Source organism: Balaenoptera physalus, assembly GCF_965194825.1.
Source record: "Balaenoptera physalus genome assembly, chromosome: 16".
NCBI classification, from domain to species: domain Eukaryota; kingdom Metazoa; phylum Chordata; class Mammalia; order Artiodactyla; family Balaenopteridae; genus Balaenoptera; species Balaenoptera physalus.
In genome coordinates, this window is record NC_138898.1 from 61,785,756 (window position 1) to 61,812,495 (window position 26,740).

The 26,740-nt window shown below is 49.4% G+C and overlaps 1 protein-coding gene and 2 long non-coding RNA genes across 3 annotated transcripts in view; 2 read left to right on the forward strand and 1 right to left on the reverse strand.

Moving 5' to 3' along the window:
* CARHSP1 (calcium regulated heat stable protein 1) overlaps positions 1 to 26,740 on the reverse strand; it is a 268,272-nt gene that overhangs the window by 230,143 nt on the left and 11,389 nt on the right. The window lies entirely within an intron of this gene.
* LOC309646323 overlaps positions 1 to 26,740 on the forward strand; it is a 102,643-nt gene that overhangs the window by 16,997 nt on the left and 58,906 nt on the right. The window contains exon 2 of the long non-coding RNA XR_014255289.1: positions 10,381 to 10,537. This is a non-coding gene — a long non-coding RNA (uncharacterized lncRNA). The remainder of the gene's footprint in view (positions 1 to 10,380; positions 10,538 to 26,740) is intronic.
* Positions 16,101 to 26,740, forward strand: part of LOC309646327 — a 17,692-nt gene continuing 7,052 nt past the window's right edge. Inside the window, exons 1-2 of the long non-coding RNA XR_014255292.1 lie at positions 16,101 to 24,498; positions 25,729 to 26,740. The exon at positions 25,729 to 26,740 is cut by the window's right edge and continues 7,052 nt beyond it. This is a non-coding gene — a long non-coding RNA (uncharacterized lncRNA). The remainder of the gene's footprint in view (positions 24,499 to 25,728) is intronic.

The following is a 26,740-nucleotide window of genomic DNA, read 5'->3' on the forward strand; positions in this document are numbered from 1 at the left end:
GAGGAGGAGGTGAAGTCAGAGAGGCACAGAGGCTGCTGGAAGGATCTTGGACTTACAAAGAGTTCGAGTTTAGCCATTGCAAACATTCCACTCCTATTTTTTGGGCTCTGCCTTGTCCCAGGAACTATCTGGTACTGGGGACAGTCCAGACCTCGAAGAGCTCAGCCCTGTACTTGGGGGATGTTGGGGCTTTGCAAAGGGGCCAGACCTGGGGAGTTCTTGGGGTTGTATCTGGGTCTTCTTAGTTTGGGACCAGAAATGGGTGCTCTGAAAGCTTTTGGAAGCAGACAAATACACCCTTTCAACATCTAGAGTCTTATTTATTAGAAATGACTTAAAACTTTTTTTCCTAGGGGTGACTGAAGCCCACTGTTTGCCTGGGTCTCTTTTTCTCCTGTGCCCACCGGTGGCTGAATTTAGTTCATTTGCCTTCTCCTGCACTGCTGCTGGCAGAACTCTGCCAGCCTTTGGGTTGGATACAGATAATATATTCTGTTGAAGAGCAGGCATTCTTATTATTATTTAAATCTTTGAAACATTAGTCTATTGAATATGGAACTTGAATCCGATGGGGCGTTTGGACCAAATTCTTTTCCTCACTCCCATCTCTCCCCCATCCCTCCCCTCCCCATCCCTCCTCCCCCCAGTTCCTCCCCTCCCCGCCGCCGCCCCCCCACCCCCCCGCCGAGCTCCTTCCTGGTTTTGTTCTCCCCAAATGATGCCAGTTCCTGTGTCTGTGTCTCTGTGTCACTTGCTGTTTCTCTGTTCTGTCTCCTTATCCCTGTCTTGACTCCAGCGATATTGACATTTGGGGCTGCATCCTTCTTTGTTGTGGGGCCGTCCTGGGCACTTTGGGATGTTGAGCAGCAACCCTGGCCTCCACCCACTAGATGCCAATAGCACCCCCTCCCCAGTTGTGACAACACAGATTGTCTCCAGACTGCCAGCTACCCCCTGGGGGACACAGTAGCCTGGAGAACCTCTGGCCTGTCCCCTTCTTCATCCCTCGGTCTCTCTCTCATCAACTGTCTCTCTCTGTCTCTGGCCAACACGAGCAAGTAATCAGGGCTGACTGTCCCCAGGGCTGGGAAGCCACGCTGCACCCCATCACCCGCATTTCTTCTGGCCTGTACTCCGCCCCCGTCTCAGTTTCCATGGGGTTGAACCGTGAGCTGGCAAAAGAGTGGGAATGGGGACCGAGGCCAAGAAGAATGTTGGCCTGTTCTGCCCATGTGGGTCTCGGAGCACCTGCAAGATCACGGGGTGGGTGCTTGTTAAACCTGGAGGTTCCTCTCATTGAGACCCCTTCTTTTGGGCTTGGATAAACACGAGTGACAGCGGCCTATGGCCTGTGTCTTGGCTTCCAAAAGCTGCCTCAGCAGATGGGTAACTACTGCGTATCCCGGGCCTTTCTGTCTCTCCCTGGAACCCAGTGAACAAATTAAGCGCCAAGGGTCTCCTGAATTCTCCATGGCTTGGGCTCTGGCCAAGGGGGCTGGTGTACCTGGGGTCAGTCACATCTAAATGCTAAGCTATCAGGTGCTGCCCCAGAAACCCAAGTGTGGGTCCGCTCCCTGTCCTCGATGCGCAGCTCCACGGCACGTCACCTCCTGTTCCCTCAGTCGCCACGCTTGGCCCTGACTCCCTTCTCCAGGTGAGCTGTGGCGTGGCTGCTTTGGCTAGCCCCCCACTGCCAAGGTCTCCGTGGGAGGGGCCACGGCAGGTGCAGAGGGCTGCGGGGTAATAGCGACACAGATGCAGAGAAGAAACGTATGGACACCAAGGGGGGAAAGTGGCGGGGAGCGGGTGGTGGTGTGATGAATTTAGAGATTGGGATTGACATGTATACACTAATATGTATAAAATGGATGACTAATAAGAACCTCCTGTATAAAAAATAAAATAAAATTCAAAAATTAAAAAAAAAAAAGAAGGCTGCGGGATGGGAGAGCAGAAAGGGCTCACACAGACCTGACCTGGAATCCAGATTCTGCCACTTACCAGCTGTGGGACCTCGAGCAAGTCACTTCACCTCTCTGAGCCTCTGTTTCCTCTTCTATAGAACAGCAATACCACCACCTAGTGGCATATCTAGCATATATGATGCCTGGAGCGGGTCATTAAAAAAAAAACAACACTCCGTCCCCCCTACCTTTGGCTTTATTCAGATATAATCCACATCCTATATAATTCACCCATTGAAAGTACAATTCAATGTTTTTTGGCATAGTAATTTAAAAACTTGTGATGGAATATATATTGCATGATTTCGCGTTTTGACCATTTTTAAGTGGCCTTAATGACGTTAGCACCTCCTCTTTATGACAAAATGATCTTCTGTGATGTCGGTAACAATCATCTTCTGGATTGGTTCTTTGGTTTTAAAACAAGCGAGTAACAAGTAAAAGAGAAGCATATGTTTCATTTTTAAAGATGTTATCTGAATTCAGGAAGGTGTTTCATGTGTGAACTAGAATTTGCACTTATTTGAACAAAAATAGGACACCTCGAGGGTTTCCCCATCTCACTGGCCTAAACTGTCCACACAGGGACTTCCCTGGTGGTCCAGTGGTTAAGACTACGAGCTCCCAATGCAGGGGGCACAGGTTCAATCCCCGGTCAGGGAACTAGATCCCACATGACGATCTGCTCGGCCAAAAACCAAAACCAAAACCAAAACTGCCCACACAAATCAAAATGCCAAGATTTTAGGAGGTAACTCCAGCTTGGCGTCCTCGTCTCGGGGCCCCCCTTGTTTACATGGACTCTGCTGTTTGCACGCGGCGTACTAAACACCAGGGGGGTGTCAGTGACTCGACCTGCACCCGGGGAGGGTGACGCCCAGCATCTAGGAACTTACTCCCAAAACAAATGTGGGGAGCTGAGTCTGGCTGGCTGTGTGGCTGGGCGTTCTCAGAATGAATTGCCATTTAGAATACAATGTTTATGAAGGGACAAGTATCAGTAATAAAAACGTGCTGCTTTGAAGTTTATGCGTCTGTTATGAAAACTCAGCGGTAACTAACGGCAGCAACTGTTTGGAACTTAGGCCAGCGAAGATATTTTGGGGGAAGAGTACTGCGATGGTGAGGATAAAAAGCAGTCCAACTTGTGGTCGATTTCATTCTTGGCTTCGGCTCTGTGTAGGTGAGATACAGCCTCTTGTCGCCTCCCTCAGGGCAGCTGCTCCGCGACCCGCCGGGTTGGGGATGAGCCTTGGAGTTCAGGTGCAGGAAGAGCCCAGCACGCCCCCCGGCTCATCCTGCGTCGCGGGCTCTGATACCTAACCGATGCCCCAGCATGATCGACACAGGCCGATGCTGCTCTTGCCACTGACAGGTCTCTACCTCACACTTGGAATTTTTCTAATCTGGGGTGTGGCTCTCGCTCAGGCATAAATCACTGTGTCCCCACTGAAACTCTTCTCCAAGAGGCCAAGGAATATGGAATTGTCAGCAGTCGAACTTTTTATTTATTTATTTATGATTCTTGGCTGCGCTGGGGCTCTGTAGCTGCGCGCGGGCTTTGTCCAGGTGCGGAGAGCGGGGGCTACTCTTCGTTGCTGTGTTCCGGCTTCTCATTGCGGTGGCTTCTTTTGTTGCGGCACGCGGGCCCTAGAGCACGCGGGCTTCAGTAGTTGCGGCGTGTGGGCTCACTAGTGGTGGCGCACGGGCTTAGTTGCTCCGCAGCATGTGGGCTCTTCCCCGACTAGGGATCGAACCCTTGTCCCCTGCACTGGCAGGCGGATTCTTAACCACTGGACCACCAGGGAAGTCCAGCAATCGAACTTCATGATGTTTTTCTATGTAATTTTCTGGGTAACCCACGTTGATCTGAGCCTTCTGCTTTGGGAATATCAGTTGAAGCTCACGTAAGATCCCTTTTTATTAAAACCCTCAAAGTAAATTCCACCTATGAGGTGTCTGCCTGGTACAGACAGTAACGGAACTGCCAGGTATTTAAAGATGGGCTGGGGGCAGAGGGTTCCCGTGTTAGCTGTGTCTAGAGTGATTTAATACCAGATGAAATCCTGACACTGTCCTCCCAGCCCCTCCTCCCCGGTCCCAGAGCTGCGCCTCACATCATCCTTGGGGTCTGGGCATCAACTACACGCTGACCTTCCTGCCGACCATGGCACAGCTGGTGGGGCAGATGCTCACACCCCAATTCGGGGAGGAAGACCTGAGGGTGAGCGAGCATCCGGATCTCATGCAAACCTCCCAGCTGCCACGTCCTTCTTGGCCCCGCGTTTGGACACCAGGACTCCCCTGAATCGTGTGTCTCTTTGTTGGGGGGGTATCCCTGGTACCTCTTACTTGGCACCACGCAGGCCAGTTTCTCTGGGACTGTTCCCCACCCCTTGGCTGTCAAAGTCTGAGGTCAGCTTTGTTCCAGGTCTGTCTGGGGTTTTCTGGTTGTGCCTCCTCTTGGGCTCTATATCAGTTTCCTGGCGCTGCCATAACAAAAGACCACAGACTGCGGGGCTTCAAGCAACAGGAATTCATTGTCCTGCAGTTCTGGAGGCCAGAAAATCAAAATCGGGGTGTCCACAGCGTGGGTTCCTTCTGGGGGGCTCTGAGGGAGAATCCATCCCCCGGCTCACTCCCGGCTTCCGGGGGCGCCGGCAATCCTGGGTGCTTCTGGACCGGTAGTGGCCTCGCTGCATCTCTGCCCGTTTTCACATGGTGCTCTCCCTGTGTTCTGTGTCCAAATTTCCCTTTTCTGATAAAGAAACCAATCATTTGATTGAGGGCCTTCCCCTCCCCCAGTCCAATATGACCTCATCTTAACTATTGCATCTGTAAAGACACTATTTCTACATAAGGTCACCTTTTGAGGTTCCAGGTGGACATGAGGGCCCCCATCTCTTCCTGATTCACAGCTCACATCTTCTTGGTGACCCATCAGGGCAAAGGGCCCGGATGAGATATCTTCCCAGAGGGGCTGTCTGAGTCTTGTGGTGCACGGGACCAGGGAGGGGAGCCAGAGGCTTGAGAGGTGGCCTCTCACCTGGGGAGGGGATGCAAAAGGGAGAGGTTGGGGGAGGGGGAGGGGGTCCAGGGCTAGGATGGGAGCCCAGCAGGGGAGGTGAAGACACTTTTTAATGTGGCTTCCTGCTTGCGATGAGAGATAGAGACAGAGAGGGAGAGAACTTGGAGCCAGCTAGGCGGGATCTGAACTTGGGCAGTTCTCTGCTCAGATCTGGAGTTGGGGTCCTGAGAGAAGGGCTGTGTCACTCTTAACCCTGTACCCCAGATCCATTAAATCAGACCTGTGGAGGTGCAGCTGAGCTGCAGGCCCGTCAGGTAGGGGCACCCCTCATAGAGAGTGACCAGGGCAGGCTGCTCAAACAGACGACCTTGAAAAGCCCTTCATAAAGACATATACCTGTCTCTGCACAGCCTGGGATGGGAGGTGAGGCCTGGGGGTGCAGGGTGATAACTCATGGAGTATGGAGGGGCTTGGGCAAGGGAGTCGAGGTTGAAATACTGTCCTCGGGACCTGCCCCTGACAGCCTGCTTCTCTCTAATTACCCTGGTGACTGTGGTGATAAATCCTATTCACCTAAGTCTGGGTGCCTGGCAGGCTGAGCATCAGACGCAGCCATGCTGGACCCTGCTCTGGCCGTTAGCAGCCCTGCCCGCTGAGTGGACCCTCTGGGCCTTCCCCCTGCTCTGCAATCCCTCCTGTCCCTTTGGATGGACCCCGTGGGAGAGAGGAGCCAGGTGACCCTGATTGCCCTAATGTACTCTGTTATGAGCGAAAATGTCCTCCCCACCCCGGAACCTCAGAATGTGACTCTATTTGGAGATGGGGTCTGTGGAGAGGGAATTACGCTAAAGTGAGGTCATAAGAGTGGGCCCTAATCTAATATGACTGGTGACCTTATGAGAAGAGGAGATTTGGACATAGACTCGGAGAGAGGGAAACACCATGTAAACACACAGGCAGCCACCTGCAAGCCTAAGAGAGAGACCTCAGAAGAAACCAACCAGCCAACTCCTTGATCGGGGATGTCCAGCCTCCAGGACTGTGAGAGGATACATGCCTGTTGCTGAAGCTGCCCCGTAGTCAGCAGTACTTCGCTGTGCAGCCCCTGAGACTGATGCGCACTCCCACTCTGCTCCGGGACCCCTGAGCCAACTCGGAATGACTCGTGCAAGTGGTCGTTTTCAAGCTTTACTTCCTTAACCACCCAGCTGTCTTTTCCAAATGAAGCCTTATCTGACAGCTTAGTGTATAGTGTACCAAACAGAAAATCAGGATTATTCCAGTTGATTGAAGGGGAGGGAGGAGCTGCCTGCTTCCACTCTTTTGACATCCTTATTCTCACCTAACCTGTCGGCCCTTGGTGCTTTCCCTAGAGCACAGGTTATGAACCACGGCACCAGAGGGTTGTACCCAATTTGCAGAAGAACCGTCAGTCTGGGGCTGGCAGTAATAATGTGAAATCCGTCACTTCTTTCCATCTTGGTGTCTACTCTTATGTTTCAAGATTTCATTATTACAGAGAATCTGTAATACTCTTGATATACTGATTCCCTATCACATGTTTGGAGACTCAGTCTAGGATGGAAGGCTGGATTGCAGTCGGATGCTGGGGTTCAAGGCCCTCCTCCACCACTAGCTGGGTGCCCTGCGAGCAAGTCCCCTGACCTCTGTGAGCCACAGATTTCTCATCTGTAAAGTGGGAATCGATGCTAAGATTTGTGAGCTGGGAGACAGCTTAGGGGAGTGGAATAAACACGAGTTTTGGAGTCAGAGAGACCTGAGTGTGAATTCAGCTCTGCCACCTCTTAGCTGTGTGGCCTTGAGTACCTGGAGTCACCTCTCTCAGTTTCCTTACCTGTAACATGTGGGTAATCAGGGCAGCCTCTAGGGTTGTCCTGGTGTTGCTGAAATTTGGTGCCAGATTAAATCTCGGAGGCAGAGTTTTGGGTGAAGTAGAAAGAAATAGCTTTATTGCTTTGCCAAGCAAAGGAGGCCACAGCGGGCTAATGCCCTCAAGCCTGTGTGTCCCGCTCTGGAGGGGGGTAGTGAGGAGTGCATAGTGTTCAAGGAGCAGCGCGTGACCTGCTCGTGCATATTCTTTTGATTGGTTGGTAGTGAGGTAATCAGGAGTCAGCATCATCAACCTACTGGTTCCAACCGGTCTGGGGTCTATGTGCTGGTGGGCAGCATGCAGTTAACTTCTTCCACCTGGGTTTCAGTATCCGCAAAACAGCTCAAAGGACATGGCTCAGAATATTATCTGTAGTCCTTGAGGAGGAACTAAAGGTCCTTGACTTGGTTTAATGGCTAAAGTATCATTTTGTCTTGCTTGACTGTTTTCTTTCTTTCTGCATTTTCTCACTTCTCTGATTAAATTTATTCTTTGACTAAAGTTTTTCTACAGACAAAAGGCAGGCAGAGGACATGGGTGGAGGTCTATTCTGGGAAGACCTCATAGGGTCCTGCTCGGTTATACTGGGGATTCAGAAGATCATGTCTGTAGAGCGCCTGGCCCAGAAATTCTCATATAGCAGGTGCTCAACTAAACCCAGTTCTCTCTTAACTCTCCTTTCTTTCTAGTATGCCAGGGATTGGCACACTTTTTCTGGAAAGGGACAGAGAGTAAATATTTTAGGCTCTGCAGGCCACACAATCTCTGCTGCAGCTGTTCAACTCTGCTGTTGCAGCAGGAAAGCAGCCACAGACAGTATGCAAACAAATGAATGTGCTGTGTTCATCCGATTCAACAGTGTGCACTTGGAGAGTTGAATTTCCTATCATTTTCATGTCACAAAATATTATTTTGATTTTTAAAACAAATTGAAGACGTAAAAACAATTCTTGCTTGTGGGTTGCACAAAAACACAACGGTCTAGATGTGGCCAGTTGGCCATAGTTTGCCAACCCCTGTGTTGGACTGTGAATGTCTCCAAAACATGTGTAATATCCTTTATATTCTGAGTGCCTCACGGAAGGCTGGACCTTTGTAGCCTCCAGTGAGAAAATGAATGTCTATCTCTCTCTTAGAGATACAATTGTGGGAAATAGTTGTAAATAGATATGTGATCAGGCAGGCATATTGCAGGTGCTCAAGGTGCTTTTGGAAAGAATGAAGCCCCTTCCAGGGGAATTTGCATCCTTCAAGAGGAGGCAGGGAGGGCTGGGAGCCCGGGTAGCAGAGAGCTTGGAAGTCCCTCTTAATTTCGGCTGTGCAGCCATTCCCAACTCAGCCAGCAGGGGGCGGCGGGGACCGCTTTCGTCTGGGTGGCGGGAAGTGGTGCAGCTGCGCCCTGCCAGGAGATGGGAGACGGCGGCGAGATGGACGAGATGACTTCCGAGCGTCTTTTTTGCCCGGTGAATCTCAGCTCTTTTTTGCAGAGGGAGACGCGGGGATGAGCTGCCTGGAACTAGCTAGCAGCAGTCGGGAGCTTGGTAGAGCAGCCCCCTTTCCCTGGAGGTGAAATAAAATGAAAATCTTCCCCGCGTTGCGGTGGCTGTCATTCTGGAGTTTCAGCGTGTTCCCTTTATCACTCCTTGTGGTTAGGAGTGATAAAGAAAAAACGTATGCGTTTATAGAGGAATTAATGGTGAAAAAAAAGCCAGGGCTTTCTTTAATTAAAGGCAGGCCCGGTAAACGCATGACAGATACCGGGCAGAAAGAAAATGGTAAGATTGAGCCGGGAGTGGGCACCAAGGACCTACAAATGACACTCTATTAGCCTCTAAAACCTCAAAGAAACCTGCGAGGCGAGACTGTACGACTGCCCCCAACGGCTGCCTGTGTTGTCGTGGTTGGTGATGATTCCATCCGTGAAGACGGGATGGAGAAATATCACAGACAGGTCCACGGTGCAGGGCAGTGTTTCCAAAGCATGGACTTCAGACCAGCAGCAGCAGCCTTACCTGGAAACTTCTTAGAAATGCATATTTTGGGGAGCCACCCCCAATCCCCTGAATCAGACCTTGGGGTTGGGGGTTGCAGTTGGCCCCTAACAAACCCTCCAGGCGGGTGTGATGCACGCCCAAGTGTGAGGACCAGTGGGGTCCCGTAGCTGTTTTCAGCCTCAGCTGCACATTGGAATCGTTCACCTGGCTTTTTAAAGCCTTGAAGCGGGCACCACAGCCCAGAGCCATGACATCAGGCCCCTTAGGGTTGGAACCAGCTTTTGTGGTTTGTTAAGACTCCCCCAGGTGATTCCAGTATAGCCAAGGTCGCACCCACTGGTGTAGTCTAAAGTAGTTCTGGGGTTAGCTAGACCCAAGTTCAAAATCTCAGCTTTATCACTTACTAGCTGTTTGTCCCTGGGCAAAGCATAGCACTTCTCTGGCCCACAGTTCCTAGTCTTAGAATCGAGATAATCTTCCCTCCTTGCAGGATTGTTTAAAGATGGAATGAATGTTGCAGTAAGCATCCTGTGTATAGAAGCACCTAGGACAAGCACCGGCTCCCATTGGAGGTTCAGCACATGACAGCTCTCCTTCCCTGCTCCCTTTTCTTGGACAGTGGAATTTTTTAGAGCAAGGACCACATTATATTTTATTTGCATCCCCAGGGCATTATCAATCCGTTATGTATACCTCGGTCCTGCGTGAGGGCTGGGGAAGTGAACATCTGAGAGGTTTAGCTACGGGACTTCTTTTTTTTTTTTTTTTAATTTTTATTTATTTATTTATTTTTGGCTGCATTGGGTCTTCATTGCTGCGTGCGGGCTTTCTCTAGTTGCGGTGAGCAGGGGGTTACTCTCTTCATTGCAGTGCGCGGGCTTCTCATTAACGTGGCTTCTGTTGCGGAGCATGGGCTCTAGGCGCACAGGCTTCAGTAGTTGTGGCTCGTGGGCTCTAGAGCGCAGACTCAGTAGTTGTGGTGCACGGGCTTAGTTGCCCCACGGCATGTGGAATCTTCCCAGACCAGGGATCGAACCCGCGTCCCCTGCATTGGCAGGCAGATTCTTAACTACTGCGCCACCAGGGAAGTCCAGCTACGGGGCTTCTTATCTTACCGTCTTGCTGGGACCAGTCTGGGGTGACCTTTCTCTGCTTTGTCTTAACCCAGGTCAGCCCTGATGTCTGTTTAAATGCACCGTCCCCTTGACCTTTAGGACTCTATCCCAATACAAAAAAATTGCCAGCATGCTAGGATATGGGTGCAAAGATGTTTATTGGTGCATTGTTTGCCCTGGAAAAAATTGGAAACATAACTTTTCCAATAGGTGAATAACAGAATAAATTACTGTGCATTCAGTATTATGGCGCATCACAAACCATTAAAAAGAATTAAGTAGATCTATATGTATTGATCTGGAGAGGGTTGTACTATATATTATTAAGTGAAAAAGCAAATTGCTGATTCATGCCTGTGACGTGATTTCTTTTTGTTTTTCTTTTTAGGAAAAAGCCTTCCTACTGTTGCAGGAAGCGGAGCCCCTTCCAGGACCCCAGAGTGGGCTCTTGTCTAACACTTGGAAATGAATTGTCCGAAGAGACACACATGCTGACAAAGCAAGAGACTTTATTGGGAAGGAGCGACCAGGTGGAGAGCAGCAAGGTAAGGGAACCCAGGAGAACTGCTCTGCCACGTGGCTCGCAGTCTCAGGTTTTACGGTGATGGGGTTAGTTTCCGGGTTGTCTCTGGCCAGTTGTCTTGCTCGGCCCATAGTCTGACTCAGGGTCCTTCCTGGTGGCGTGCGCATCTCTCAGCCAGGATGGATTCCAGGGTGAGGGCTTCTGGGAGGTTGGTCGTCTCCTCCCTCTTTTGGCTCCTCCTGAATTCTCCTGGTTAGTTTTCAGCGACACCCTATTCCTTATCAGGACCTCCTGCTGTGAGACAACTCAGGCAAGCAGGCCTGGCCACAGCAGGTGGTTTTGGTCAACAGTTCCCTCACACTATAATATGTGTACCCATCTGTGTGTGTGTCTGTGTGTCTGTGTGTCTGTGTGTCTGCGTGCATAAAGAAAAGAAAAGCGTGAAAGAATACATTCCAGGCTGTTTGAATTGGTTTCTTTGTGGGATTGGTGAGCGCGAGAAACTCATTCATTCATTTGTTCATTCATAATCTCATTCATTCATTTGCTCATTCATGTTTTCATTCAATTAATATTGATTTAAGGTCTGCTACGTGTCAGGCATTGTAGCCCTGGGGATACAGCCATGAACAAAACAGACTAAATTGCTCTTTCATGCAGCTGGAGTGACCGAGTGTCCTGGTGTGTGCCCTGGAGTGCCCTGGTTTCAGCGCTGAAGTTCCATTGTTGCAGGAAACTCCCCAGTCCTGTGCAAACTAAGATGGGTGGTCACCCTCTGGAGCTTGCATTTTAGCATGGGGGAGACAGATAAACAAATATTAGAGGATGGTAGGTATTTGGTGGTAAAAAAGCTGTCTTGGAGGTCTTCCAACTCACCTGTCCAGGCACTGAGGTCCCCCTTTACGTTCTGACCGGCTGTCAGTGATGGAAGGATGCTCTGAGCATCTTGACCGCCCCAAGGGTCGTTGGCCAACTCTCCGTTTTGCTGAGTTGGAAGTGGGACCTAATTTGTTAATTACGAGTAGATGGTGAGCTCTCCTCGTACTTTGATTAACCTAATGGCCTTCCCGGCACCACTCGGATTCAGCTGTAGGCATCACTGCAACTTTTAATAAAATGATTTGAAGGGCCATTAGGAGACACTTCCCGTTACTGGGCAGATAACCGCTTGGCAGCTGAGCTGAACAAACACTTGGGTTTTGGTTTTAAGGCACTACGCTTACTCTTTTAGCCATGCTTGAGGGCTTGATGGCCTTTTCGGCTCTAACCCAATTTGCTCTGCTTTGTAAGCGCAGCCAGGAGAACATGCCTCACAAGCTTCGAGGCTGGAGCAGATGCTCCTGGTGTCCTGCCCATGTCCCCTTGGTCCCAGGATCTTCAATCTTTGAGCACCTGTGACACCTGAGACTCTGTCTAGGGCTTTCCTTGCTGGCCTTTGCATGGCTGGGAGAGCTGGGGGGATGTTATGAGTTGAATTGTGTTGAAGTCCTATCCCCGTACCTGTGACTGTTGGAAATAGGGACTTTGCAGATAACCAAGTTAAGATGAGGTCATTAGGGTGGGCCCTCATTCAATACGATTTTGATCTTATGAAAAAAGGGAAATTTGGACATGCACATGGGAAAAACACTTTGTGAAGATGAAGGCAGAGATCAAGATAATGCACCTACAAGCCAAGGAATGCCAACAATCGCCAGCAAACCCCCCAGACACTAGGACAGACTTATGGCATGCAGTCTCTCTCCCGACCTCACTTTGACCCTGGACTTCCAGCCTCCAGGACTGGGAGACAGTAAGTGTCTGTTGTTGAAACTGCCCAGTGTGTGCTACTTTGTTCAGCAGCCGCAGGAAACTAACACGGGGGGCTAACACACACACCCACATGCAGGGAACATTCTTCCACCGGTGACTGATGGGAGCTGTGGATAAGTCCCCTGGCTCCCTGGTGGGGTACCCTGTCTCCCAGAGGGCCCTGGCAGGTGGAGGCCGGTTTGCCATGGTGATCACCTGTGACAAGCACATCCTGTACTGGCTGCCCTGCCCAGTCTCATTTCTCATCCCCTGCCTGTGTTTCCTGGGATCCTGTCCCAGGTAAGCACCTGGCACTTGAATTTCCATCTCAGGGTCTGCTTCTGAGACAGGCCTTGGCGAGGGAGTCTTGACCACTGGCACGCACATGTGCACGTGTGTGTGTGTGTGTGTGTGCATTGTGCAGTGTAAAGATCTCGGCTCACAATTTCCGCCGTGTGAGCAAGGTAACTTCATGCCTGAATTGAGCCCTCAGCCTGTTGCCTTGGAGACTGGCCATCACCTTCGTCTGCGGGGTCCTCGCCAGCTCCTTCCCCCGGGACTGGGGCCTCTGTGAGCTGAGGCCTGATGGGGTCACGGCTGTGTGCCACCACCTTTCTGGGCTGACATGACCTGGTTTTTCTGGTCCTTGGGTCTGGTTCCTGCAAGTCAAGGTGGCAATGTTTTTCTGGTCCAGCTCTGTCTTGGCCACTGCAGGGGCCAACCTCAGCAGCTCCGCCACCGCACAGAGGCCTGATGCTCTCTGAAGGGGTCTCTGAAGGGGTCCCCCACTTCTGAGCTCCTTCCAGGAGCACGAGCAAAGCTGCCACGCGCTCTGTGCCCCTGGTGGGTATCTTCCTTCAGGAGATGGAGCTGGCCCTGGGCTGCGCGTGGCTGGCCTCATGGCAGTGTGCCCCTGGGCAGGCCACTGCATGGCCCCATTTCCCTCTCCCGTGGCACTGACCGAGACTGGCATTCCCGGTGCAATCGTGGCTGGGGGTCCCTGGGGCAGGTAGAAAGACCTCCTCACTGGGATACAGGACATGACTCAGGGCCATGTGAATTTGAAAATTACACCAGTAACATACAAATAGATGAAAAAACTCCAACAACACAGAAATATTTGGAGTGATCCGTGAACGTTTCCTTTCACTTTGTCCCTTGATGGTATTTTCTTTCTCAGACTATTATATAAGTGTGACTATAGATCTAGACACAGATAGATATAAACAGATGTAGATATAGATAGATAGCTATAGCTTAGATGTGGACATCTCTATATATGTAGACACAGATTTGGATAAAGACACAGACATAGATAAAGGTGTAGACATATCTATAGGTATAAATAGATACAGAGAGTGTATTTTTAAATACGAATGCCATTGTGTTGTCTGGGTGATTATGTGACTTTCTCTTATCCCTAGATGATGGTCTAGAAAGTTTTCTGGACCAAGCACATTTATACCCACCTCATTCTTTTCAGCCAGTCCCCTGTGAATTGGCAATCAAGTTGCTCCCATTTCTTTCCCAGCTTTCCCATACAATGCTGCAACAAACAAATTTTAACAAACTCTTAGGTCTTTGTGTATTTGGGCAAGTCTTTCTGTAGTAGGGATTCCTGGAGGGAGAATTCCTGAGTTCAAAGGGAAGCACATTTCAAATTTGGGGAGGTGCTATCCAACTGCCCTCCAAAAAGGTTGAACCAATTTCTGCCCCCAGAGTAATTGAATTTGAATATTAAAAAGGACTCTGACCTCCTTTTGTACTTTAAGCTGGTGAAGTGGGACAGATCAGTGACATGTAAATAGGTTAGGGTGGAGTAAGCAAGTCTGAACTGGCTCCCACTTGGTGATGCTTTGTTGTTTCTTTTTAATGCATGTATTTGAAAGAAAAGACAAACTGCATTTCTTTCATGTGTTTTATTTTTTTATTTATTTATTTATTTTTAATTTATTTATTCATTTATTTCATTTTTGGTTGCATTGGGTCTTTGCTGCTGCATGCGGGCTTTCTCTAGTTGCAGTGAGTGGGGCTACTCTTTGTTGTGGGGCGCAGGCTTCTCATTGCGGTGGCTTCTCTTGTTGTGGAGCACGGGCTCTAGGCGCGCAGGCTTCAGTAGTTGCGGCACACAGGCTCAGTAGTTGTGGCTCGCGGGCTCTAGAGCACAGGCTCAGTAGTTGTGGCGCACGGGCTTAGTTGCTCCGCGGCATGTGGGATCTTCCCGGACCAGGGCTCGAACCCGTGTCCCCTGCATTGGCAGGCAGATTCTTAACCACTGCGCCACCAGGGAAGCCCTTTCATGTGTTTTATAATTTAACACTTCTCTGATAGATACAAGTCTTTCCTTTCTACCATGGCAATTTTGGAACCAGTGAGGTTTTCCTGTATCAATCACAGGTGATTATAATGGAAGATGGGCCAAATGTTTACATAATTATAATTCAGAGTCAAGAAATTTAGGTTTGATTCCATTTTACCTGTAGGATCAGCCCCCTAAAAATGACCGACTGTTGAAACTTATGCCTGGAATTGTGAAAATGCAATGTGACCTTGAACTTTAAGGTTAAACCACTCCATTTTCCTTCCTCGTTTTCATTCTTCCCAGATTTTCCTAATGGAGAAGAAATGGTGCCTGTATTTGGGGTCACCTGGATGTGAGAGGGTGTCTATTTAACTATCCTGGCTTCTATCCTGCACTGTGGTACTTGCAGATAACAGAACTGGTTCTTCTAAGTTGCATGTGTGCCCACAATTAGAAGAGATGTCTAGGGCTGTTCAGAAATGGGCCAAACTTGGACACGTTTAGGGGTGGACGGGAGAAGTCCTTGCTCCGAGAATATTGTTTCAGAGATTGTCTATTTATTATTATTATTTTTGAAGGACGGTAGACATGCAGGAAATCCTGCCAGAGGAGCTCAGAGGAGAAAGAAGAGGTGGAGAACGGAAGAACAGACAAGGCTGTGCTGAGAACTCGCGTGTTGTAAGGATTCACAGGGCTTTTGTTGATGTGCAGACTCCAGAGCCCCACCCAAGAGAGGTGGCCTCTGTCGATCTGGGGTGGGGCCTTGGAATCTGAAACTTTAGGAACAGACTGTTCCATCCCATCGATGTTGGACTTGGCCTTAGGTTTTGCATTGGCCAGCGGCATGATAGCCAACATGGCCCAAATGAAGGCTTGAAGTGGGCTTGCTCTCTTGCACTTCTGCAACAGCCATGAGAAACATTCCCTGGGTCACTGCTGGTCCTTGAGAAAGGAGGGACAAGGAGCAGAGTCACCTCAGGCCCTGGAGTCCTTGCAGCCCTGCACTTTGAAGCAGAGCTGCCCCAGTGGAGTATGCGAATGATCACTTAGTATTGTGTGCCTCTTGGGATGGTTTGTTACACATCAATAGCTGACAGATACCAAGTTTTTTTCTATGTGCTCATCACGTATTTTTTTTGTTTTTGTTTTTTTTTTTTTATAACTTTGAAATTAACTCTATATTAATGAGAAGCAATTTTTTTTTTTAATTTATATTTATTTTTGGCTGTGTTGGGTCTTCGTTTTTGTGCGAGGGCTTTCTCTAGTTGCCGCAAGCGGGGGCCGCTCTTCATCGCAGTGCGCGGGCCTCTCACCATCGCAGCCTCTCTTGTTGCGGAGCACAAGCTCCAGACGCGCAGGCTCAGTAGTTGTGGCTCACGGGCTTAGTGGCTCCGCGGCATGTGGGATCTTCCCAGACCAGGGCTCGAACCCGTGTCCCCTGCATTGGCAGGCAGATTCTCAACCGCTGCGCCACCAGGGAATCCCACATCACGTATGTTTGACCCCGCTACCACAATTACTAAGAAAGATGTTTACCTCTCTAAAATCTTCACCAGACTGTGTGTTCAGAGTGGGCAGAAATTATATTAATCTTGTTCACATCACCTAAAATTCTACCTGGCACATGGCAGGACCTCATAAAGTACCTATTGGACAGTGAAAGATGAACAAATGAAAGGAAGAAAGAATAAATGAACTTAGGTTGCCCCAGTTCCTTGGCTGTCCTTGGATCCTTCCAATTACATTTTCTTTCTTTCTTTTTGAAAAATTACTCTAATTTTAGCCAGAGTTAATTTTTATTATCTGCCAGAATCAAACATGCAAAAACCCCAAAGCTTAACGAATACATACGAGCTCAGTGCTCAGTTGACTAAGCACTGCCCCCTCATCTTTGGTTTGTTTCCTGTTTATAACAGTCTTGTGATGCATGACTTCTTTCCCTTCTTTGGGAAGACTTGAGGATCAGACGTGCCAGTGACATGCTCATGTCCCCTCAACCAGCAGGTGGTGTGAAGGAGACGCATCTGTATCTCCAGCTCATGGTCCAGGGTCTTCCTCCAGCAGCTTCCCTTCCCAGTGGATCCTGCTTCTCCCTGACACGCCGCGGCTCCGTCTCTGAGAACCTATGTGTAGTGTTTGAGTCTGTTCCTCTCTCCAAGAACATGTCTTTGTCCCCTGGGGTGCAGGAGAATAGAGTGTTCCTTTTTTATGGCCAGGAAAACATTAATGAAAAATGAACCATCAGTGAAATTAATTTCAAAGATTTACGCATTCCCCGTGACTAACAAGCCTGCACCTGTTCATTTGACACCCTTTATGAACATCCCCCCACCCCCTTTCCCACCTTCTTAAAGTTTTCATCCTTCCCAGAAGGCATCTGGTGGGTGTGTTGAGCAGTTAAATAAACCTACAGTGGGATAGAGACATGGCTTGTTAATTTGAAAGGCTGCTCTGCTGCGTCAGTTATGATGAACCAGGCTGAGCAAAGTTACCATCCGGGAGTTGCTGGTTGGGTTTTTACGCTCCATGTAAAAGGCCCCAGTTTAATGGGATAAGAACAGACGCTCATTAGCTTTCCCAGGAGCTCGTCCACCTTCCTGCACGGGTCATCTTCTCTCCCATCCTCCTCTTCCTCTGTGTCACGACAGGCACCTTCGTTGGATAAACCCAAAGAGAGAGGGTCACTTGTTTCCCCTGGCTCCCCTCCCCCATCCGTCCACTGTCCTCGGCTCCAGCATTTTTCTCTCCATGCCACTGGCCCTAAATCTTGTCATTATTTCCTCGTGGCTTTGGTGGATGGAGACTCGATGGGCCCTTTCTGGTTGGTGGCTCTCAGAGGTCGGGAGCTTGCCTTCTGGACTTTGTGAAAAGCTCTAGAGAAATCCAAAATCGTGACACCTGGGCTTCTTTGGACATGGCCACCTGTTTGCTGCCCACCCTCGTGTCCGCACGCTTCATTCTCATTTACCTACTTTCAGCAACATGAAAGTATATCTAGATCTGAGAATGTCCTAGACTCTTTCTTGTCTTCTAGCCTTTGTATGAACTTTGCTTCATACAAAGTTCATACAAAGTTGAACTTTGTTACCCATCTCCCTCTTTTTTTTTTTAAATTAATTAATTTATTTTTTGGCTGTTGGGTCTTCATTGCTGCGCGTGGGCTTTCTCTAGTTGCAGTGAGCGGGGCCTACTCTTTGTTGCGGTGCGCAGGTTTCTCATTGCTGTGGCTTCTCTTGTTGCGGAGCACGGGCCCTGGGCACGCGGGCTTCAGTAGTTGTGGCTCGCGGGCTCTAGAGCGCAGGCTCAGTAGTTGTGGCGCACGGGCTTAGTTGCTCCGCGGCATGTGGGATCTTCCCGGACCAGGGCTCGAACCCGTGTCCCCTGCATTGGCAGGCGGATTCTCAACCACTGCGCCACCAGGGAAGTCCCTACATCACGGCTTTGGTGTATGACACTTGGGGCTGGATCATCCTCTGTTGGGAGGGTGTCCTGGGCACTGCGGGAAGTGTAGCAGCATCCTAGCTTTCATGCCAGGAGCACAGCCCCCCACAGTTGTGACAACCAAAAATGTCTTCAGACATTGGCAATTGTCCCTGGGGTTGGGGAGGGGGACATTGCCTCTGGTGGAGAACCACTAACCCGCATCATCAAAATCAAAGACCATGACCTCGCCCTTGGCCCTGGGATTACATGGCAGCTTTGAGCTGGAGCTGGGCTTTGTTCTGTGTGGCTCAGATAATCACAATGATAATGATAATGATAACATAATAATCATTCTTAGAGCTGACATTGGCTGTGGTTACTGTGTCAGACACTGATCTAAACCCCTTTATCCTCTCAACAGCCTCACAATGTAGGTGTCACTATTACCCCCATTTTACAGAAGAATAAACAGAGGCACACAGAGGTTAAGAAGTTCAGCCAGGTTCACAGATGCTAAGTTATAAACAAGATCCAAACCCTGTTGTGCTCAAGGGCTTGTTCTAACCCTAAAGGCAGTGGTGAGCACTGAGTGGTAGTAAGATGGAAGCACAGGGACTTCCCTGGTGGTCCAGTGGCTAAGGCTCTGCTCTCCCAATGCAGGGGCCCCGGGTTAGATCCCTGGTTAGGGAACTAGATCCCACATGCTGCAACAAAAATATCCCGCATGCGGCAATGAAGATCCCGCGTGCCGCAACTAAGCCAAATAAATAAATAAATATTAAAAAAAAAAAAGAAGAAGAAGAAGGAAGCGACAGGCGAGATTTGCACGTAAGAAGAGTGACACTTGAGGCCAGGGTGGAGGCTGAATCCGCAGTGGACCAGCGAGGCTGGAGGCAAAACTGATGCAGAACCCAGCTCTGGAGGAAGGAGCTACAGCAACCCAGACCAAGAAGCAAGTTGCTTGGAAGAATGGGGCTGTCCATTCATTCATTCATTCATTCATTCACTGGTTCCTTTCACGGTTATTTACTGAGGATTTCTCTGGTGCCTGATGCTGTTCTAGGCACCAGGCTTAGTACTGTAACTCCCCTGGTAGAGTTTATAATCTAGTGGGAGGAGATGGGCAAACAGAAAAAGTACAACAAAACAGCAGCTATGCCATCATGCAAACCAACCACAGAAACGCTTAGATATGATGATGAATTCTAGGTAGGAAATGAGGGGGCACCGAGGCAGGTGGAGTGAGGGGGTCCCTGTTCTAGGTGGGGTGCTGGGGACTCCCTGAGGGGGTGGCTGTCGAGCTGAGTGCCAGCCTGGGGAAACGTGAGGTAGGGGGTGTATACTACAGCGAAAAATCTTTCTAGCAGGAATGACTTGGAGTGTTCTAGAAGGGGCAGGGAGGCCAGAGAGCGGGGGAGTGGAGAGAGCGAGGAGGAGAGTGCCTTGTGGGCCAAGACGAGGAACTTAGTTTTTGTTTATTTATTTTATCTTATTTTAAAAAAGTGTTTAAATTAAAACAAATTTTTTTTGGAACTTAGTTTTTAGTCTGAGCGCAAGGAGAACCATTTGGAGACTTTTAAGCAGAGGAGTGTTTTGTCTGTTTTAGGAATTAAAAGGTCTCTCTGGTGGCACCGGGTGGGAATGGAGCATTCCTGTTAGGAGCAGGTGGCAGGTGCCCTTGGGGACCTGAGAAGATGCAGCCAGAGCTGGGAGGAGGGGGTGTGGTCTTCGGGCAGGAGTGGTTGGATCACTGCAGCTCCGAGGAGGAAGGAGGGCATCACAGTCAGATTCCGGAGCTGCTGGGAGGGCACCCCCTTCCCACCCACAGGAAGTCAAAAGCTGGGGCTCAGACCCAGCCGGGGCACCTGGAGATGCCCTGCAGGACCCCCCAGCAACAAATTCACGTGGCCTCATCCACCACCAACACATCTGCCTGCTGGAACCTTCCTCGCCAATTCTATTTTTGCTCCCCTTGGCAGCTCTGTGGAAATTAAAAGGCTATTTGCAGTGACTAATGATGCTAATTCTGATCAAACAATTTAAAATTCATCCTTCGCCATATCAGAGACCCACTAGGGAACAGAATTAACACATCATTTGTGGCAATTTCTATGATGGTTGGTGGAAAACAAAAAAGACATTAAAATTGGTCTCAATTCAAACCACTGCTCATTAAACGGCCTCCTTTAAAATATCCCATCTTGATCTATACAATAGCTCTCCGTCTGTTCCCGGCTTATTAGCCAAGAGGAGGGGCCTTGACAAGCTGGCTGCTGGCTCCAAGGTGCTAGAAACTTACTTGGGAGTCTTGTGGCAATGCATTCCACTGTCCTCTGCAGCTCTGGTCACCCGGCGCCCCTTCCAGCTCCACGCCAGCCAAGCTGCCTTTGGGTCCTCCTGTCCTGGGAGGGGAATGTGGCTCTTGTTTCCAAAAGTTAAAATTCAAGAAGCCAAATACTAAAAAAAGAATCAACCTTCCCAGTCTTGCCTAAAATTGAGTCATTCACAGGTAGTCATTCACTACCTGTGTAGTTTTTGCCATATCCATATCCATATTCTATGATTTCCTGAATATGAATCCGACTCTTTTAAAAAATGAAATTAATATCTTAATTTAATTTATACAAGAAACTTTATAACCTATCTAATATATATCAATTAAAGGAACACATTAATTCAATTTTAAACAGGAAACTTTATAACACTATTGTAAGTGGAAACCCAATATCACAAACAATAAATAAACATTAAGTGTAAAAATAAATACAGTGGTTTAGAAACATTTGACACTTTACTTTTTACCCCTTGGCTTTTCTATGTGAGTTTCTGTCTTTGTGTGTGTGTGACAAAATACCCATAAAAAAGGGGGCAAACAATTAAAACACATATTTGGAAGCCTTTTGACCATTAGATAAATATGAAAAAGTTAAAAAAGGAATTGCCGGGATTTCCCTCGCGGTCCAGTGGGTAAAACTCTGTGCTCCCAATGCAGGGGGGCCCGGGATTCGATCCCTGGTGGGGGAACTAGATCCCGCATGCATGCCACAACTAAGAGTCCGCGTGCTGCAACTAAGAGTCTGCGTGCCGCAACTAAGAGTCCGCATGCCACAGCTAAGTGTCCGCATACCACACTAAGAGTCTGCATGCCACAACTAAGAAGCCTGCATGCCACAACTAAGATCCTGCGTGCTGCAACTAAGACCCGGCGCAGCCAAAATAAATAATAATAATAATAATAAAAAAGGAATTGCCAGTTGAAAATTAATAAAGGAAACCTCAACTAAAATTAGAGTCAGGAGGGACTTGCCTGGCAGTCCAGTGGTTAGGACTCTGTGCTTCCACTGCAGGGGACATGGGTTCATCCGTGGTTGGGGAACTAAGATCCCACATGCCACGAGGCACGGCCAAAAAAGAAAAAAAAAAATTAGAGTCAGGAATGGCCTGTAGAGGTAGCTGTCACGCATTACCTCTCACCCTCATTTGGATGCACTGACCATCATTTGCACACCCCACAGGAAGAAACTACCTTGCTCTCCCAACCAGTTTACTATCCTGAAGGAAGAATTTCTCCTTACTCAGCAACAGCCCAGCCAATGAGAAGCCATGGTCATCCTGAACTCCTACTTTACTCCAATGAATTTCATTTAGAACAGCCCCTCCCAACTCCCCACTTTTCCCTATAAAAGTAGACTGTCTTACTTTTTTCTCTGGGCATGTCTATGGTTTGCTATAGATTGTGTGTCCTGAATTGTAATTCTTTGCTGTTTCCGAAGAAAACCCATTTTGCTGGTGAAATAACTGCTCTTTCATTAGTTTTAGGTTAACACAGCTGAAGAATAAAAAGCTTGCATGTAACAACGAGGACAAAATAAAGATAATGGAAAAGGAAACAATGGTATTAGATTCTAGCTGGATACATTTGCCAGTGAAGGCCATTTGTGGCTGGGGACAGGCGGAACATAGCCTCCCCTGGAGGATCAGGGGAGACCTCCCAGAAAAGGTGACCTGCTGTCCAGTAGCTGTCTCTTTGGGGTCCCACAAGAAACCTTTCAGCCAGCAGAATCTTAAAAGATTTAATTGATTTTTTTTTTTTAATCTCATATCCTGGGTCCCTGAAATTACCCAGTTCTACCTGCCTTAGGCAGGTGTGTGTGTGAACTTTGGCATTGATTTTATAAGCTCCAAGATTATGATAATGTTTCTAGTCTCCTCTCCATTCTGCCCTTCCCATCACTATGGCAACCCACAAAACAAAAAGGGCAGAAGGAAGGTCTTTTGTTTGTTTGTTTTGTTTTGTTTGTGTCTTTGGCTGTGTTGGGTCTTCGTTGCTGTGCACGGGCTTTCTCTAGTTGTGGCGAGCGGGGGCTACTCTTCGTTGCGGTGCACAGGCTTCTCATTGCGGTGGCTTCTCTTGTTGTGGAGCACGGGCTCTAGGCGCTCGGGCCTCAGTAGTTGTGGCTTGCAGGCTTCAGTAGTTGTGGCTTGCGGGCTTTAGAGCGCAGGCTCAGTAGTTGTGGCACACAGGCTTAGTTGCTCCGTGGCATGTGGGATCTTCCCAGACCAGGGCTCGAACCCGTGTGCCCTGTATTGGCAGGCCGATTCTTAACCACTGCGCCACCAGGGAAGCCCCAATAAAGTTCACTCTTGGTGAGGTTCTCTCAGTTTTACAGATGCATAGGGTCATGTATCCCCCTCCCCCACTATCAAAATGAACACCTTAAAAATTCCTCTGCATCCCCCCAGCCCCAACTTGCCAGTCCTGGGAGTAAATGCCCAGCCCTTAAACTAGCTACCCCAGTGGGTGCTGCACGGAATAGAGATGAGCCCTACCTACATTACATATTTGTGAGTAAAATAAATAATCGTTGTTTTAAGCCACTAGATTTTGGAGTGGTTGGTTAGGTTGCAATAGATAATCCAAACAAATATATGTCCCAACAAAGGTTTTCTGCTTTGTGGAGATAAAATATTCACCTATTTTCTACCACTACATACACTTCCAAATCTGTTGTAAAATCAGCCCTCCTTATGATTCTTGATAGTTCTTAACAGTGACATCTAAGTAGAGACTTGAAGAATGAGTTTAGATGAAGGAAGGTAGGAGAAGCATTGCAGGCAACAGGAACTGCTTGGACAAACGTGTCACAGCACAAGAAGTTAAGTGGGCACCGGGAACTGGAGGCAGTGAGGTGATTCTGAAATGTAAGAGGAAGGGAAAGAGAAGTAGGGGATGAGGATGGACAGGTCAGTAGGGGTCACGTCCTGGAGAACCCGCTGGGGTGCAGAAGATTAGAAGTGGTGACTCACCGGTAATCATATAATAAACTCAAGTGGGACTGGTTCCTAAATCTGGGCTCGTCGGCCCCCAGCACGGAACCTCATCCACTGTTTTCAGCTCTGGTGTAAACCAACCTTTACGGCCCTGAAGGTTGAATGAGAAAAGAAGGGTGGTTATAAAAGGAAATGGTTAAGACCTTAAGCTCCAAGTTCAAATGCCAGCTTCCTGCTGTGACGGCCCGATGACATACAACTTCTCTGGGTCTCAGTTTTCTCATTCCAAAGATGGAGTGACAATAACAGCACGTACCACATGAGACTGTTTTGCAGATTCAACAAATTAATTAACATAAAACATTTAGCACGTAGTAGGTGCTCAATACATGTAGCTCTTACAACATCTGGAAGTGGAGGGGATGGGAGAAGTTAGTGAGGGTGGACACAGTGAATAGATTAATTGAGCGACTTCTCTCAGTTCTGTGAACTGAGAAAAACAATGGTTTTCTGATCCCTCCAAGATGTCTTTTCAGATTTTCGAGACATTTCCGAGTTGAGACGAGGTGAACAATAGCCTTTCAAGGTGGAAATGAAATCTCACATTCATAAGAAACAGCCAGCCCTCTAGAAGGAGGCTGGTGATAGAACGGCTGTGCTTGATTACTTAATTGAGGTTGGTCACGCTAAGCGGGGCTAAGGCATCCCTCCAGACCCCTGAGGCTCCACAGGAGGGTGACTCTTGGGGAAATCTGTGCTTTTAGGTCACCCTCTCAAAGCTTCCTTAATGGACTCCTTAATAGACTGCTATTGTCTCGGGAGTGAAATAGAATTCCTTCTGCATAAAAATCGAGGTGTGATGTCTAGTTCACATCCTGTACAGAAGGGAACTCGTCCTCAGTGATAAGAATAGAAACCAGGATAGGAAAGTTTCCTCTCACCCTTCCATGGGTTCCATTATCACTGAAGGAACGAAAGCAAGGATGAGGGAGGGAGTGAATGAATGAAGGAGTGATCAGGTGAGCTAATGAATGGATGAGTTGGCGTGTGAATGAGCGAATAGGTAATGTGAATGCACCTCCGCTGTCATTTTACCCCAAGCCACCCTTGGTTTGCCCCTGTTCCACCACAACAGCCAGATTTGGTTTGAATATTCCTGAACGTGAGACCTGATACAGGTAGGGTGCAGGATACAGGTAGGGTGCAGGATACAGGTAGGGTGCAGGATACAGATAGGGCGCAGGATACAGGCAGGGCGCGGGATACAGGCAGGGCGCGGGATACAGGCAGGGCGCGGGATACAGGCAGGGCGCGGGATACAGGCGGGGCGCGGGATACAGGCGGGGCGCGGGATACAGGCGGGGCGCGGGATACAGGCGGGGCGCGGGATACAGGCGGGGCGCGGGATACAGGCGGGGCGCGGGATACAGGCGGGGCGCGGGATACAGGCGGGGCGCGGGATACAGGCGGGGCGCGGGATACAGGCGGGGCGCGGGATACAGGCGGGGCGCGGGATACAGGCGGGGTGCGGGATACAGGTAGGGTGCGGGATACAGGTAGGGTCAGGATACAGGTAGGGTCAGGATACAGGTAGGGTCAGGATACAGGTAGGGTCAGGATACAGGTAGGGTGCGGGATACAGGCAGGGTCAGGATACAGGCAGGGTGCGGGATACAGGTAGGGTCAGGATACAGGTAGGGTCAGGATACAGGCGGGGTGCGGGATACAGGTAGGGTCAGGATACAGGTAGGGTGCAGGATACAGGCAGGGTGCGGGATACAGGTAGGGTGCGGGATACAGGCAGGGTGCGGGATACAGGTAGGGTGCAGGATACAGGCAGGGTGCAGGATACAGGTAGGGTGCAGGATACAGGTAGGGTGCGGGATACAGGCAGGGTGCGGGATACAGGCAGGGTGCGGGATACAGGTAGGGTCAGGATACAGGTAGGGTGCGGGATACAGGTAGGGTCAGGATACAGGCAGGGTGCAGGATACAGGTAGGGTGCAGGATACAGGTAGGGTGCGGGATACAGGTAGGGTCAGGATACAGGCGGGGTCAGGATACAGGTAGGGTCAGGATACAGGCGGGGTCAGGATACAGGTAGGGTCAGGATACAGGTAGGGTCAGGATACAGGCGGGGTCAGGATACAGGTAGGGTCAGGATACAGGTAGGGTCAGGATACAGGTAGGGTCAGGATACAGGTAGGGTCAGGATACAGGCGGGGTCAGGATACAGGTAGGGTCAGGATACAGGTAGGGTCAGGATACAGGTAGGGTCAGGATACAGGCAGGGTCAGGATACAGGTAGGGTCAGGATACAGGTGGGGTCAGGATACAGGCAGGGTGCGGGATACAGGTAGGGTGCGGGATACAGGTAGGGTCAGGATACAGGTAGGGTCAGGATACAGGCAGGGTGCGGGATACAGGCGGGGTGCAGGTAGGTTATTTGGGGAGTGATCCCAGGAAGCAGCAGAGAGGGCGCTGGGAGAGTGAGATGGGGAAGGGAGAAAAGAGCACAAAGTGAGTGTGTGTTTTGAGCTGGTTAAATGCTACGGGCGTTTGGAGGTCAGTGTTGCTGGGGATTCTTAGAGGAACTGTGTAGTCCACACCTTAGAGGTGATTCACCAAGGAATGGGAGGCAGGACGTCTATCCATCCACTCCCATCTCCCCACGGCTGCGGGATGCCCCAGGTGCATTAACCGTACCTCACTTCCGGGCTGCATGGTTCTCCTTGGGCAGAAAGCAGATGGGATGTTGCACCCCTCCCAGCTGGGCTGAAATCAGGTGAGGCCCAGAGAGGGTGGTGCAAGACCCCACAGGATCGCTTTTGCCTCCCTACTATTCCTCTCTTTTCTCTGCTTCATGTCACTGGGGTCCATTCTCAACCCAGCGGCCTGATATTTGATCATGGAAATTCCCACTGCCCCCAGCCCCCTTCAATGGACTCCCTTTTCTCTTGGAAAAAGACAAAATTACTTAAAAGAACCTGCATGGCCCTCTGTGATTTGGTTCCTGCCCACCTCTCCAGCCTCATGCTGTACCTGGCTGCCGCCTTGCTCTCTGCACTCCAGCTACACTGGCCTTTCTGCTCATCTTCACCCTTGCCATATGCTTGTCCTGCCTCAGGACCTTTGCACATGCTTTTCCCTTTGTGCCAAATGCTCTCTGGTCCAGTTAACTCCTCCTTATCCAGGGGTTCTCACTTCAAGCATCGCTTCCTCAAGGAAGCCCAGATCAGGTCAGCTTTCCTTGTTATCTGCTCTGATAGTTCCCTCACCTCTCCTTTCTGAGCCGTGTGATGGTTGGAATTTTAGATTCATGTGTGTGATCCTTTGATTAACATGTGTCCCCCACTGTGCCTTAAGCTCCATGAAGGGACTGCATCTATATCTGCTTATTCCTGTTTCCTCAGTACAAATCCAAGTGCCCGGCATTTC